We start from the raw sequence: 15,465 nt of genomic DNA on the forward strand, positions 1-15,465 counted from the left end.
CAAACCAGTCTCAGGACAGAAGACCACAACAACAACAAGTAGTTTGTAAGTCTAGCGACGGATGACCTCAGCAGTTTGGTCCCTTGGGAATTCACACACACACACACACAGTAACTTAACATATTTCAAAATAAAGACTGATTGCTGCGGTTGAAAGAAGTGATAAGTAAGAGAAAAAAATTCTAAGAGTTACTGTAATTAGAACCCCAGTACTTGGACTTGTAGTTTGATAGAGTACGCACTAAACTACACATTTAAATTCCACAATGAGAGTCTTCCACTTCTAGAGACCGCAAACATAATGTGCCTCTGGTACCGAAATGCTTTTTCGTTCTGACTGCTGGCCGGGTCTACCCTTTTGTTTCGAAGGGGCAGCGCCGTCAGTTCCCTGTCGCCTGCCGACCTGCGCATTTCGAGCGTTCTCGATTCCTTATCTTTACTGCACATCATGTCACGGCAGTTGTCGCACACCGTGGGTGCAGGGAAATTGTTCGTTATCAGGCATGTGCGGTTATATGCAATTCCTTTAAATATACGTCAGAAAAGGCAGATGAGGAAGCAAAAATCTCATGTCGCTAGATACGTCACTTACAGTTGGTCCTAGACACTTTTCACGCAGGTTTTTACTGGATAGTTTGCGTCTGTCTTCAAGTGTCTACCTTCAGCATCTTCGTAACACTCTCCTACGAATCGACTTATGTGACTTGTCGGATTCAAATTGCGATTCACTGATTTTATAGCCATAGGATACTACTTTTCTCTTCGTTTTGTGAAGTGCAGAGTTTACATTTCGAACATGTCAACAAAGCTGCCAATCTTTGCACCACTTTGAAATCTGATCTAGATTTGACTATTTGCACAGCTTCTTTCGGACTATACTTAATTATAGATAGCCGCTCGGGATTAGCCGAGCGGTCTTAGGCGCTGCAGTCATGGGCTGTGCGGCTGGTCCCGGCAGAAGTTCGAGTCCTCCCTCGGGCATGGGTGTGTGTGTTTGTCCTTAGGATAATTTAGGTTGAGTAGTGTGTAAGCTTAGGGACTGATGACCTTAGCAGTTAAGTCCCATAAGATTTCACACACATTTGAACATTTTTAAATTATAGATAAATGCATCGTCTGCGGAAAGTGAGGTTGCTATTAATATTTTCCGTAAGATCATTAATATACAACACGGACAGCAAGGGTCCCAACACACTTCCCTGCGACACATCCGAAGTTACTTCTACATCTGACGACGACTCTGCATTCAAAATAACTTGTTGCGTCCTCCCTACCAAAAAATCCTCAATCCAGTAACAAATTTCGCTTGATGCCCCATACAATCGTAATTTCCATAATAATCGTTGATGTAGTACTAAGTCAAATGCTTCTTGGAAATCGAGGAAAACTGCTTCTACCACACTGCCTTGATCAATGACTTTTAGTACGTCATGTGAGAAAAGTGTGAGTTGCGTTTTACCTGTTTTCGGAATCCATGCTGGTTCATATGGAGGAGATCGTTGTGTTCAAGATACCTCTTCATGTTTGAGCTCAGAATATGTTCTAAGATTCTGCAACAAATCGATGTCAAGGATATTGGATGGTAGTTTTATTGATTGCTTCTACAAATGTTCAAATGTGTGTGAAATCTTATGGCACTTAATTACTAAGGTCATCAGTCCCCAAGCTTACACACTACTTAACCTAAACTATCCTAAGGACAAACACACACGCCCATGCCCGAGGGAGGACTCGAACCTCCGCCGGGACCAGCCGCACAGTCCATGACTGCAGCGCCTTTGACCGCTCGGCTAATCCCGCGCGGCGATTGCTTCTTGTAGACGGATGTTACCTGTGCTTTCTTCCAGCTACTGATCACGGTTATTTTTTCGAGAGATATGCTGTAGACTATAGTTAAAAGAGGGGCTAACGCAACCCCAAATTCAGTATAAAATCTGATAGTTACTCCATCGGGACCTAAAGTTTTGTTCAGTTTTAATGATTTCAGCTGTTTTTCAATCCCACTGATGGTAATATATATTTCACTCTCCTTTTAAATGGTACGACAAATAAATTGGGGCAACACTCCTCAGTTTTCCTTTGTAAAGAAATATTTGAAAACGGAGTTAAGCCTATCCCTTTTGCTTCGCTACACTCTATTTCAGTGTCTGTCTCATCCGTGTGTGATTGGACGCTAACTTTGCTGCCCCTAACAGCCTTCATGTTCGACCAGAATTTCTTCAGGTTCTGTGAAAGGTCTTCCGACATTATTTTGCTACGGTAGTCATTGAAAGCTTCACTCGCTGCTCTCTTAACCTCTGCTTTGTTTTACACCAGATTATGCAGAAGTCTCTGTGTCCTTAGGAGCTTCTTCACAGTGACTGTATACCATAGTGGGTCCGTCCAATTGCGAACAGCTCTGCTGCGTATATATCTATCTAGTGCATGGTCAACTATTCTTTTAAACTTGAGCTGTTGTTCCTCTATATGCTCCTACCCTGACCTAAAAGTTTCATGTTGCTCATTGAGATATTCTTTATCTAGTTTGCCGACCATATAAATCTTTCCCCTTGTTTTAGTTGCCCTTTCTTCTTTGGTAATCAATATGCTACAACTGCCTCTGGTCATTGACATCAGTTTCGATGCGGACTTCCTAACAGATATCAGATCTATTTTTTATTATTACATGTAATATATTTCCATCACTGGGGTTCCGAACTATCAGTTCTGGACAGTAATGTTTCGAAGGATGTTTTACCACGTTCACCATTAACAGAAATGTAATTACCCTATTTGATTGATGGATGATTAAAGTATCTTTCGATGATTACAGTACCATTGAGAAACTTACCTATTAGTGAAATGAGGTTTTCTCTAAATTTAAATCGGATTCCGATTCACCCATAGTGAAGAGATCCTCTGTGATGTTGAACGTGTCAGAAAACAAGAATACCCAATAAATATTTGCAAAATAACAACAGATATGCTAATGTACCTTCCAGAGACCCCAAATGAAATTGCTCTTGTGGATGTGGAAACGGTCAAAAAATAAATAAATAAATAAATAAAAAATAAAATAAAATATAAAATAAAAATAAAAAATCTTAAGCATATTTACATTTAAAGGGATACAAAATTGGTCACCAAATATTTAATTATCAATGAATTTAGGTGCATGTGATGATTCTTGGAGTGTTGCAGTCATACATTATGAAATGAAAACAAAAAATAAAAAAAATCTTACAGAACTTATTTACAGTGATCGCATTTCTGCAAAATTTTTTTTTACATTAGCCAGATTGTACGCAATATCCACATTATGTGATATTATTAATAACGTACACGGTTCTGCTAAGAAATTCAGTGCTTTCGGTTACATCAGGAGGTGAGTCTGATGGTCCATAGAAGGATCCAATTATAATCTTATGCCCACCCCTGACACTTAGTCTTGCCCAAACAATATAGCATGTAGCTTCAAGTCATTATGGAAATTTCACCTACCGAATGATACTGTGGGGAGAAATATGAAGAGTGTAATCGTGAGCAAACAAGAATCTGGTATTAGCAGAGCGCTAGAGTGTAAACAGATCTGTCGCTGTGTTTCATTCTTGATTATTGTCGATCTCATTCAGATGTTTTCACAGTTCGCAGGTGACAACGAAATGAAACTAGTTTATCATCATTTGATAGAACCACACAACAATGATATGCCGGTGCTCGAAGAAGATATTGCCAGAATACTTTGCCACAGTTATAAATATTGTTTCATTGGAGAAAGCAAAATGGTCTACGCTAGCGGTCTTTCATGTGAAACTTTCGAAGTACGTCTGAAGACTCCTCCTTCAAACTTGGGATTCGCCTTATGGAAAGGACATCCCTACAAAAATATTTTCAATCATCGGTACAGTATGTCTTCTCTGCTTGCAAATATGTATACAAATTCGTGAATATTCCCAATTATATTTGTTGCCAGAGAAAATGGTACAGGAAAGTTTCCTTTTCAGGCTTCTGATGCTAAACCAGAATGGCATACTACAGAAAATGCGAGGAGAAATCCCACAAAGGAAGCAACAGGAACAAGAAATATATTTTAGAACGGTGGAATTAAAGAATATAGCGCCACCTATATGTCTTTTGTGTACAAACTTTGTGATATCACTTATAATTTTAATTCTGGAACTACTTCATTATCAATTTATGCAACGACGAAAAAATCGATGTTCACCAAAAAAATACTTAGGTACTACTTCACATCGTTACATCCAATGAAGAGCAATGTTTCTCTTCATAAATATTAAGTGGAATCAACTGCTCGTAGCTCATGTATCACAGTCATTTTGTTACTTATGTCTGCTATACAGTATTTGAACTATTTCAGAATAACGATTTTCTTACTATCACACAAAGTAGCAGATCACATTTCGTTTGTTTTATCGTAAAAGCTGTATGTACCGGCATAGATTTTGGCTTGCGACGAGTGCGCCATTTGTGGCATTAACCTTTCATCGGGCATGGTTGAATAAACTGATATACATCGAAATTTTCTGTCAATTATTTGTCAAAAATCGAGCGCAATGTCTCTTTCTCCTTGTATAGCTTTCCCAGTGTTGCCAGTTTGGGGAAAAAGTCGCTAAATACAGGGTATTTGACAAGTACAGCAGCGAATAAAATTCATTTTTGGGATTTGGGACTTTTTGGAGTATGCTTTTTTGAAGAGTTTTTTCTACCGTAATTCCCAAATTATACTCCATACTCGGTACTTCTAAAATGCTTTTGCAATAATGTAGAGAGGTATACAGAGAGAATATGTATACCAATACCTCTCTTGCGATTATGGGTTAGTCAGTGAGTGAGGGGCAAGAAAGAACTTGCTTTCCATCGTAAGAGGTGAGTAAGCCTTATTTCAGCGTATTCCTGACGCTAGCACTTATCTTGCATAACAACAATAAGCAGTAAGAGTAAATGAACATGATTTCTTTCTGTGTTGCACCACCTACGAAGCAAGAGCAACTTGCGCTGTGAATTCCATCGTTCTAACATAAAGAGCACAACAATTAAGCAAGTTACAACAATGAGTCTCGTAGAATGCACTGTACTGCTATACAGTTTTCTTGCAGTGTTAAGGTACGTTCGCTTCAGTGTTTGATTCCAAGTGTGTCTGTGCAAAATTGTTCATTCCGCTGGTGTTTCGCGATGAGATCTAATCCTAAATACGAACAACATTACAGACGCGTTTGCGAGTCCTATCAGTTTGAAGAGTGGTTACGTTCCGTTGAAAATGACACTACAAGAGCCGACTGTACTTACTGCAAGTTCGAAATTAATGCAAAATTAACAGATATTAAAAATCACGTTAAAACACAGAATATTTTCGGGTCCTTTCGAAAGTTCTCGACAGCGGAAGCTTCTGTTTCAAAGCGAGGCTAAAACAAATGCCAATATACTGTCGGGAGCAAGAGTCTGCATGTTCATTGCTGGACAGAGTTAATTTCTTTCGTGTGATCACTGGTAGAATTTGTAAAAAAGGGTTTTCAGATAGCAAATGTGCAGGAGAACTACAGTTACATAGAGCTACATAGTGCAGAGAAATTGTCGTAAACGTGTTAGCTCCACACTTTTCAGTGTAGTGTCAAGATACTGGTGAAAATTGATTCAGCTTAATTTTAGATAAATCAACAGATATATATGTCGTAAAATTACCTAGGCGTTTGTATACGCTATTTCAGCGTTCCAATGCAAAAAATAGTGAGCACGTTCTTGTGTTTGGCGGAATTAAAATCTGGCACAGCTGAAGCCATTGTTAATTCAGTAAAAGCTTTGTTGTAGTGTCATAATTTCATAAACTTAGCTCAGAAAATATGTTTGGGGTCGAGGATGACAATGCTTCCGTAAACACAGGAGTAAGCAACGGTGTATAAGAGAGGCTGAAACAAGATTTAAACTTACAGCACCTCATTACGGTGCGTTGTGTTTATCATTCAATGCAGTTAGCAATCTCTCATGCAACAGAAGAGACATTGCCAAGAAATACCGACTTTTTGATCCGAGAAACTTATAACTGGTTTTCGGATTCTTCCAAGCGCCAAGCAATGCACAGGGACATTTATTAAACATCAAATGAAGGAGAGGAACGTTGTAAATTGCAACTGTGTGTTAGACTCTATAGCTTCGTATTCAGCCGGTTGTTACAAGAATATTATCACAGTGGGAAGAAATGAAACTTTACTTTCTGATTATCAGATCTTAAGAAAACTGCTACACAGCAGAAATGTACAACACGTATTGTGTTCCCATGTATAAGTTGGATTAGCATAATTTAATACCAATAGTACAGGAAGTGTGGAAGACACCAAGGCTTTGGAAAGTGAGAACGTTGACATTACAGAATTACTTCAGGATTTGACAAATCTCATCCAGTCAGCGAGTAGGAAAATTATATAATACCTACAGCGAACGGAGATATCCGACAAGTGATACTGATTCGTTTGTAGATCCTAAACCATATATGAGGTATGAATTTGAGAAAATGATTTCAGAAATTAAACTCGGTCGTGAGCCTGAAAAATCTCCTTCCTATACTGTACACAGATTTCACAATAAAACTCACTAAATAAATGAGAAATACGCTTCCTAATAACATCACACCCTGAAAAAAAATTAACATATTTTCTGTAAACGAGGTTCTCAAGTCTGTTAAAGAACCGATTACTGAATTAGCTGAAATATTTGGTTATACTAAGCCCGATTTAATTGAATTCATCATTAGTCGTGGTTGAATTTCCGTTTCATAAAATGGTGCAACACTAGTAATACAGTGGATTTTTGGGCTGAATTAGGTGCTTATAATTTAATTGAATTCATCATTAGTCGTGGTTGAATTTCCGTTTCATAAAGTGGTGCAGCACTAGTAATACAGTGGATTTTTGGGCTGAATTAGGTGCTTATAAAGATTCCACAGGCATGAAATCCTTTCAAGAGTTATGGTGTTTCGCAATTAAAGCGTTAAATCTCCCCATTCAAATGCAGAAGTGTTGAGAGTTTTCAGTCAAATGAGCATTATGAAATCAAAATTGCGTAATAGGATGAATACCGATTCTCTGAACTCGATTCTTACATTAAGATGCGGGCTAAAGTTAAAAACATACCATTGCCGGCTCTCGATATATCGGAAAGAACCACCGATTTATAGACGGAAAAATATTGACATACAGACCTATAAAAATATCGGCTGCACATTGTAAATATACTGCCGCTTTTAGAGCTGTATATTTAAGTATTGATTTATTATTTGGTATTCTGTACTTCAACAAGCTAGCAGCCTTCCTATCCAAATGGTTCAAATGCCTCTGAGCACTATTGGACTCAACTGCTGTGGTTATCAGTCCCCTAGAACTTAGAACTACTTAAACCTAACTTACCTAAGGACATCACACACATCCATGCCCGAGGCAGGATTCGAACCTGCGACCGTAGCAGTCGCACGGTTCCGGACTGCGCGCCTAGAACCGCGAGACCACCGCGGCCAGCCCTTCCTACCCCCCTCAGAGCAAGAATCGAAAGGAAAGTGAAGCACGTTCACATATGGCAGGGCTTAACAACTGGCCGGTTTTGAGCGCGAGTACTCGCGTCTGCTCAGGCACGTACTCGCGAGCAGGTGCAAGGTCGCGGAGTAGGGAGGGAGGGGAGGGAGGGGAAATGCGCGCGCACGTTTGAATGTGATCTCGCGTTCTTAGCAGATTTCACTAGCCATCTGAATGCTTTGAAGATTTTACTACAAGGTAAAGATCTGCTAATTACTCATTTCATAGATCGAATACGAGCTTTTAAAATGAAATTGACACTTTGGGTGAGTCAGCTGGAAACAGGAAACCTAGTTCATTTTCCTAAATTATCATCCATGCAAGATGTTCACAAAGACTGTGAACGTTATTCACATAATTTAGTTGATCAGCGCTTTCAAGATCTGACAGCACTAGACAGTGATTTTGATCTGTTCTCTCCATATTCAGCGAATATTTAAGAGATTCGTCCTGAGCTGCAGCAAGAAATTATTGACCTGCAGTGTGACAGAGAATACAGAGACAAATTTGAGAACAAGAAAAACATTTTGGAATTCTACAGACACTTCCCCCACGATAGATTTCCTCGTTTGCACAAACTGGCGGCTACAACAATATTCATGTTCGGTTCCACGTATGTTTGTGAACAACTGTTCTCTGCAATGAAATGTAACAAGACGCGCCTGAGAAACGCATTGTCTGATCGAAATTTAAACTGCACGCTGCGCCTAAAATGCACAAGAACAATTACTCCGAACATAGACGCAAACAAGGTAACCGAGAATCCCACACTTCAGTGACACCTTTTATTGTGTAACAGTTCACAAATTAATACGAATGCAGAGGTATACACTAAGCTAATAAAATTATGTGGCACGTGTACATTCTCCTTTATTTGTTTCATTTGCTGCAGTAATAATTCGTGAGTGATATCCCTGCAGGTGGCCGCGGATTTACATTGACTGGCGGCAGCTGTTGTGAGTCCCACGTGACTCTCCCCACTCTCCGCTCTGGTCCGGTAGTGGGGGTAGCGTGCTCGCGCTGCTCCGTGCTCGCACCTTGCTGCTCACAGCTTGCTCCACGAGCACGATGTTGTGAAGCCCTGACATATGGCAATAACCACTTTGCTAATAATGATAACTGCATGTAAGTGGCACAATAAAAAGTGTCCGATGGGTCCGTCGTTCTGTTTCGTCACGTATAGGATTTGTGCGGAACACTTAGTGTCGACTTCCCTGGTTTTTTCATTTATGCCAACGGCAGCGACATGGCAGCTGTAGTGCCAAATTTACGTGGTGAAGCTAAACATTGAAGCCAAGTGCTGATTACGTCGTTATTTCCCCTCATACGTCTCCGCCTACCTCAGAGACCTATCTCTCCATTTAGATTTTTGTTTATCATTTTTAAAGAATGCCGATTTGAAGAACAAGCACATTAGCTGCTTCAAAAATTGTTTTTTAACGCAACTGGTGTGCTTTTTCTTCACATCGTAAATCTTGTTATTCCATTCACAGTGCCTCCACATCCCCCCTCCAGTGCAATCTGACTTCTTCTTTTGTGCTACATATACTTGGGACACACAGTCAAAGAGAAAGATTGGACATGATGAAAGCATCAAAAGCAGTAAGACTCCTTCAGACAGTGAAAGCAAAATTATGTTCTACTACAATTTCAAAAGAACAATTTCAAATATTTGTCGGAAACCGCGGCCAGCCCTTCCTATCCCCCTCAGAGCAAGTATCGAAAGGAAAGTGAAGCACGTTCACATATGGCAGGGCTTAACAACTGGCCGGTTTTGAGCGCGAGTACTCGCGTCTGCTCAGGCACGTACTCGCGAGCAGGTGCAAGGTCGCGGAGTAGGGAGGGAGGGGAGGGAGGGGAAATGCGCGCGCACGTTTGAATGTGATCTCGCGTTCTTAGCAGATTTAACTAGCCATCTGAATGCTTTATATATTTTTATATAACATAAAATAAAAATATCGGCACTCGATATTGCCATCTTGAAATCGATATATCGGGTGAAAAATATCGTGGTGTATATCAATTCTTTTTGGAAAAAGTCGGTATGTCGATATTTTATCAACAGCCCTAATATGAACCATCTGACAGTGGAGCAGCCGGATCTAGTTACTCATTTTCAAGAATGGAGGACTTTGGAAGTGAGTATGAGGACTTAATGTAAATGTAAGTTTTAAAAGCACTTTATTTCAGGCATTATTTGATTATCATTATCAGTTTCGTTTCAATATATTAATATATTTTAAGCGAAATTAGATATTTTATTTATTTCTATATTTGTTTCAAATTTGGGGTAATTTGATAAAAAACGGCGACTTTTTAGATGGCTTTTAGTAACTTTCAGTTTCACCAAGCTGGCAACACTGAACTTCCTTTCTAATCCTTTTCATCGCTATCTTTCAGTATCGGAGTGACTTTCTGTTGTCGAGTTACGGTTACGTGCTGATTGATCAATTTGATACGCTGCGCCAGTTTCCGTTTCATTTCAACAGCACCTTTATTTGGTTATCAACGTAACTTTGTTAGTAGTACAAAACTGCTTTAGAAACTAAAATGCACTTGTTTTCCTAATCCACCCTGAATCGTTTGTTACGCCTATTCAAGTAACAAACTGATACACCGCGCTGAATGCGTTATTTTGTAGCACTGGTTCCCAACCAGTGGCCCACGGATCGCCAGTGGTCCGCAAGAGCTAATATGTGGTCAGCGAAAGATTTAAAATTTCAAACTTTTATTCGTTATACGAACTCAGAAAGGAGGTTGAATTGTCTCTAGGTGAGAAGAAATGAAAGCAGTTTTCTGATATGACATCTCAGATGCATTTCAAAATGGTTCAAATGGCTCTGAGCACTATGGGACTCAACATCTTAGGTCATAAGTCCCCTAGAACTTAGAACTACTTAAACCTAACTAACCTAAGGACATCACACACACCCATGCCCGAGGCAGGATTCGAACCTGCGACCGTAGCAGTCCCGCGGTTCCGGACTGCAGCGCCAGAACCGCACGGCCACCGCGGCCGGTTCAGATGCATTTGATTTATCTTGTTCATGTTTTCACATACTTTAATAAACTGAACTTGCAATTGCAAGGTTCCGGAAAGAGACATTTAGAAAACGTTACAAATGAATTTACCTTCGAAAATAAACTTCATGCCTTTATTTGCACACTTCGATTATGGACAGGTAAAATTGACGAAAATAATTATTCAGCGTTCGCGAGAATAAAATCACTCGATGATAAAAAGTGTGATACGATTAGGGCAAATACACAAGACACCACCAAGAGTCAACTGCAACCGTTGGCTGGTTTTATTTATTTTTCGAGTCCACGGCATAAAATAATTACAAAACTAATAAGTATTGATTCACATAACAAATTTGCAAAATTAAATATGCACAGTACTATTTATGACACGGATTCGATGATATAAACAAACAAGCAGCAGATAAACAAGCAGGAAGACGATTATATTTTTTGACGGGCCCAGTATTCGGCGGTTATCACAGCAGTTTCGCTGGCTGCAGTAAGATCACAGATAGTGCATGCAGCAGGTATGTTCCCGAAGACTAGCTGATGTTGTTCGTCCTGTACGTCAACACACTGACAAGTTTCCTCCTCATTACTGAAGCCCCACTTCCTGAGGTTGGCTTTGCACCTTGACACCCCAACTCGCAGTCTCTTCAGTTTTGCAGGTCACGTGTGACAGGTGTGAACCTTTGGCTATTTCCTCCTTGACCGTTATGTGATTGTCTTCAGCTAGGGAGTCTCGCCAAAGCTCCTCTCTTCGAGTTCTGGGAAATGAACTAATTGCCATAGTTTTCTGTAGGAAGCTTTTTCTTGACCTCAGTCTTGGCTGTTGAGGGCCATGTCCGAACAAAGGATGTCTAGGGTCGATTTCTTGCTTTTTCTTCTCCACTTCTGTTGCAGCTTGCCTTCGAATGCTTGGCGGTGCTATACCCATAATTTGGTACAGCTTATTGACAGGAGTAGGTCGTAAGCAGCCTGTAACAATGCGTCCCGTCTCGTTCAGGGCTGTATCTATATGTTTAGCATGTGCGGAGTTTTGCCAGACGGGTGCTGCGTGTTCTGCTGCGGAGAAACAGTGCCAAGGCAGATGTTCTAAGCGCTTTTGGTTGGGCACCACAGGTGTTTCCTGTAAGTTCGCGGATAATGTTGTTCCGCTCTTTTACTTTGAGGCTCGTTTCTTCACAGTGGGCTTTGAATGTGAGGGAACGGTCCGTCTTCACCCCAAGGTATTTAGGAGTTTCGCAGTGGAGTAGTTGTTCTCCTCTCCAAGTGATGTACAGTTTCCTTTTGGCTTCCCTATTTCTAAGACGGAATGCACAGACTTGGGTCTATCCAGGGTTCGGCTTCAGCTGGTGTTCATCGTAATACTTGGCCAAATTTTCAAGAGCTGTTGTCAGTTTCACCTCTACTTCCTCAAAGGTCTCACCTTGGGCAGCGAGTGCTCTATCATCAGCGTATATGAATGCCTTAGTTGAAGAGTTAATTCGCTGGTCATTTGTGTAGATATTATATAACAGCGGAGACAGCACACTTCCCTGAGGGAGACCATTTTTCTGCATCCTCCTGTTTTGCAGCATACACTGAAGGATCTGAGTTAGTAGGTAATCCTTTGTAGCTAAGTATACTTTTCTAAGCAGCTTTTTGTGGTTAACAGTATCATAAGCCACCGTGAGGTCTATGAAAGCCACACCTGTTATTTCGCCTCTCTCATACCTATCCTCAATATGCTGAGTCAAATTAAGGATCTGTCCACAGCACGACCTTCCCGGTCGGAAGCCGGACTGCTCTTTTGTGAGTTTTTTTATCAATATAGTCTGATATTCGATTTAGGATCAGCCTTTCCAATAAAGGAGTGAAACCGGACGAAAACTTTTGGGTCTGTTGGTTCTTTCCCTGGCTTTAAAAGTGCTATTACCTTGGCTTTACGCCAGATCTTGGGGATTTGCAATTTTGAAATACAGATGTTCATAAGGTTTAATATCCACTGTTTTGTGGCAGGTCCAAACTTTTTGATTTGTTCCATCCGTATTTCGCCTAGGACAGCAGCTTTAGTACTCTTTACAGCTGTGAAAACTGTTTCCAGTTCTTTTACGGTAAAAGGGGTGTTGAAATACTCCGTTTCATCTGCTTGGTCTAATGAATTTAGATTTTTCTGATCTTCCTTTAGTCTTGCCGTTGAGAAGTAATTGGTGCGCAATTTGGTCAGGGGTTACCTTTGAGAGTTCAGGGGGAGTAATGGTTGAGTCATTGTTGAGGGTCTTCAATAATTTCCACGCTTTTCAGCTATTCTGTTTTATATCTAGGTTTGATGGCCAGGGGTTACCTTTGAGAGGTCAGTGGGAATAATGGTTGGGTCATTGTTGAGGGTCTTCATTAATTTCCACGCTTTTCGGCTATTCTGTTTCATATCTAGGTTTGATACCAAATCACACCATTTATTGTTTCATCAGAAAGAGGATGTATTTCAAATAGTTGTTCATATCTCTCCAGCAGAGATTTGGAGTCTTCATCGAGTCCTGGGATATAGTTCGTTCTGAATCCTCTCGGGATATATTTACGTGAGATGGCTTGGACTGTTTTGACAAAATCAACATACCTCTCTGATGATGCGTCGAGATTTAGAACTTCCATATCAAGTTCTTGTGTGAAATTCTCCCACTTTGCTTTCTTGAAGTTAAATTGTCTTTTGAGCTGGATGCGCTCTGATTTCACAGCTGCTTCAACAGAACAAACAATAGGTCGATGTTGTGTGAGTGGGATTACGTCTGTAACGTACTTCTTTACATGTTGGGCAATATGTTCACTGGCGAAGATGTTATCTGGGTTATAATATCTATGTCATCATAGTTTAACAACTATGTTAAAAGTTTTGATCAAAGTTTGCTTCTAGATTAACGCAGTTTATTGTTCGTGAAACTTGTGGTCAGTGGAAACAACAAAGTAATCAAAGTGGTTCCTGGTCAAAAAAAGGTTGGGAGCCGCTGTTAAATAGGAATTTTATTATTCCAGGCGATCGTGGCAGGCCACAGTTGTTAAAATTTGCGGTTCGAAGACCGATCTGACACGGCTTTCCGCATCAGTCTATTCTGTGCAAGCCTCTTCCTCTCCGTACCTACACCCTTTCGAAACAGCTTACTGTACTCAAACCTTAGCCTCCTCCTACGACCCCCCCCCCAACCCCCTCCCCCCATATTTCGTTTCATTACAAATTGAAGATCCCTTAATGCCTCAGGCTGTGTCCGTCAACCGATCCCTTTCCTTAGTCAAGCTGTGTCAACAATTTCGTTATCCGTCAATTCCATTTTGTGCTCCTCATAGCTATTCGACCTACCCATCTAATTTTCAACATTTTTCTGTAGCACCGCATTTCAAAAACATCTATTATCTTCTTGTCTGAATTGCTTATCGTCCACATTTCACTTCCGTACAAAACTGACAAACCTCAAAATTTTTATTTCTTCTCCTGAACTTCAATTCTCTTTCCAAATTTCTCTGTGGTTTCCTCTATAGCTCTATCAACGCTGAGAGGCTACATCCCTGTATCACTCGCTCAATTACACTTCCCCTTCACACTTGTCGTTTGTTATAACTACAATCTGGCTTCTGTATAAGTTGTAGATAACTTTTCGCTTTCTGTATTTTATCCTGTTACGTTCAGGATTTGAAAGAGTATATTCCAATTAAGATTCCCAAAAGTTGTCTAAATTCACAAATGCTATGAACATAGGTTTGCTTCTCTCCAGTTTATCTTATAAAATACGTCATTATGGGCTCGCATATTCCTACATTGCTCAGGATCCCAAATTGATCTTTCTTGTTGTCAGCTTCTATAGTCCAGTGAAACTGTCAGAAAAAAAGCCTGTACCTTGCAAAGGGTGGGGTATAAGATTTTATTTTTTTAACTCGTTCATATTGTTGGAAAGGTTAGAAAACTAAGTTTTGCCAACAAAATTTCTCTTGGGAAAACTTTGTGCAGTCAAAAAACTTCGAAAATTTCGGACTTTTTTCAGTTTTTTCAAAATGTCTCAGTTTCATTTGCTCCTATAACTTTGACGTCTATTTTCATTTTTTAAAGAGCACAAAATTCTCTACAAATTTGATTCTTACCATTTTTTTTTCTACTCCCAGTATCTAAGACGCTACAGCGCGTCAAAAAATACTAATTTTTCAAATTTCGAGCAAAGTGGCAACTTACCTAATTTTTGAACACTGTTATTTCAGTTTCTATTTGTGTAGTACAAACATATTACTCATCATGTTATTCATTGGAATTTACCATCTCACTCTGCTGCAGGGCCAGGACAAACAGCATCATATTCAGCAACTACGAACGCATTCACGTCGGATTGCGTGATGTTTATTTGTGTTACAATATGTAATACGATTGCATGCAGGTGCCGTAAATTTTCTACAGTTGATTGACGTTAATAATCAGTTATAAGAAAAAGTATGTAGGAATTGTTCTTTAGCGGACAAAAACGTATTTATTCTTTGGCGGGCGGAAGGCGATTATCTCTGGTGATTGTTCACAGCGCGCTGACAACTATTAGCACACAACAGTAAGGGTCCTACAGTTTGGAGTCGCTTCCATTCAGTATATGTTGTGGTGCTGTAAATGAGTATGTCTGACATGAATTTGTGTTTCATTTGCGAAAAAACTGTGGTGAGTGGTGGACGCAATGTGAAAAAGAAAGGACTGAGCACACTTATCGATTGTAGTGCTAAACGCAGGAAGTCGGCTCAAACCCGTTTTATTGAAGCGGATCGATCAGGCAATTGGAAACTTCATCTTGAAAGCTTGCGAAAAATGCTTCCCTACTTCCATTCAGCTGGACATTTTATGTACGCTAAAAGTGGGCACCTCTACTTACAGCCGGCC

This window comes from Schistocerca nitens, chromosome 8, assembly GCF_023898315.1.
Source record: "Schistocerca nitens isolate TAMUIC-IGC-003100 chromosome 8, iqSchNite1.1, whole genome shotgun sequence".
Taxonomy (NCBI): Eukaryota; Metazoa; Arthropoda; class Insecta; order Orthoptera; family Acrididae; genus Schistocerca; species Schistocerca nitens.